The sequence below is a fragment of the Equus przewalskii genome, chromosome 8, assembly GCF_037783145.1.
Source record: "Equus przewalskii isolate Varuska chromosome 8, EquPr2, whole genome shotgun sequence".
In the NCBI taxonomy this organism is placed as follows: domain Eukaryota; kingdom Metazoa; phylum Chordata; class Mammalia; order Perissodactyla; family Equidae; genus Equus; species Equus przewalskii.
The window spans coordinates 55,868,486-55,870,324 of record NC_091838.1 but is presented as its reverse complement, the minus strand read 5'-3'; the positions used below and the strand labels follow the sequence as shown (position 1 = coordinate 55,870,324).

Here is a 1,839-nt window from a genome sequence, read left to right as displayed (position 1 = left end):
TTTCTGTGACCCAGCCAGAGTCTGGGAGATGCTAGACAACTTTGCGGTCAGAGCGTGCCAGGGCAGATTCTTTTTACCAGAACCTAATTAAGTGCAGGCTAGACAGGAAGTTAAGAAAGCAAATAATGGGTCAAAAGAGCTATAATTAGAATCATTGAGATCTGCAATGTAGAAGACAGACAAGTTGAGGGACAGTGGTTCTAACATAGTCTACAGTATCAGCAGGAAGAGTCATAAAACTTGGACAGCTCTCTGGTCAGAAAAGAAAAGAATGCTGTCAATAGTTTAGATTTTATTACTGAAAGCACAGGCTCATTCAGCTGGCACAATTCTCTCTACAAAGAAGGCTTAGATTTCTGGGGATTTTAGATGGTAGCATAATGAGATTAGATTGTATCAGTAGGTAATTAAATATTTTTGAAACAAAGAGTCAAATTATTAGCACCATTCTTGAGAAAGAGTACAGTATAAAGTGAGTAAAAATGAATGAGACTGGATGTAGAACTAGATAAATGATGACCTGCTACGATCTTTATAAAATGCAAACAAATGGCAGATAAAAGCTGACATAAAGTAGTATCTCAATGGATGTGTTGGGGTGAAAGAAAGAGAAAATCAAAACAACATGTGAAGTTTAGAACAAGGATGATGTTCTATTTACAAAAGCAAATCCAGGTCGCAGGACCTCCCATGCCCTCCTCAACCTTAGCCAGAATTTAAATAACTTAGAGACAGGGTTGGGGTTGTGGTCAGGGGTTCTGGTGAGGTGCGGCCTGGGAAGGGAGAAGAGCCCACTACAGCTACCACAGCACCTGCTTCTTGTCCTTCTTTTTACTGACAGGTTCTGATCAGGCTTGCCTGCATGCTTCTTGGTCATGGGACCCTCGACCCTTCCAGAGGGGTCGGTGGAGGAGGCCGCAGCTTCCCTGGCCGGGGCCCCACAGGCCTCAGCCCTCCTGCTGCTGGGCCCACCTGCACTGCCGTGAACCTGTGAGCAGGCGGCCGGGGCACTGTACCCTCGTAGTTTTAAGAGCAGGCAGCCCACCTCCTGGTTGAGGGCAGACTCCGGGTCGGGGGCATCAGCAGACACTTGATAGTCAGCAGCCCCTGCCGGATACGCAGCTGGGCTGCCCAGTCTCTCTTGGACATATTGACACGGATCTCACTGTTGGCGCTCATTTTCGGGTGGAAGATCTTGGTCAAGAAGTAGCCCTTGGTAGCGAGGCAGGAAAGGCCTTCCCCAGAAAGTTTCATGAGGAACAGGCCTCCTGTACAAGATCGCCTCAGGGCCCTTGATGGAGACCTGCAGGTCAGTGCGGCCTTCTTCTTTGGGAAAGACCTTGACGCCATCCAGTGGTCAGCAGTCAGTGCCACCACCTCCTTGTACACCAGGTAGGTGATGTGGGGAGGCAGATTTTCCATGTTCATGCCAGGGAAATAGGAAAGGCATTAAAAGAAAGTATTTTGAAAGCAGGGAAGAAAAGTCTTGACTTTTAATTTGTGAGAAATGTAATATAATACTGAAGTATAATATAATGAGGTAAAATTATATTCTCTCCCTTAACATAGATTATATGACCCTATAGTTTTTACTTACATAATCTGCATCATATAGTTTCATCACAGGAAATCACCAATGAATGAAAACTTCACAAAGATAATACAAAGCGGAAAGGTAAATCCACCATCAGACTTGCACATATTTAAATACATGTAACAGTAAGACAACCTGTGTGTGAGCTAAAAATAGCAAAAAGAGCTAACCACAAAAAAAGCTATAAAAAGGTATTGAAAATGAAAAGATTAATTAAATAAATAGTGTTTATGGATAAATAGCTG

The 1,839-nt window shown here is 43.9% G+C and overlaps 1 pseudogene; it reads right to left on the bottom strand.

Moving 5' to 3' along the window:
* Positions 1 to 634: 634 nt before the first annotated feature.
* Positions 635 to 1,422, bottom strand: LOC103541406 (ubiquitin-conjugating enzyme E2 S pseudogene; annotated as a pseudogene).
* Between the last annotated feature and the right edge of the window lie 417 nt (positions 1,423 to 1,839).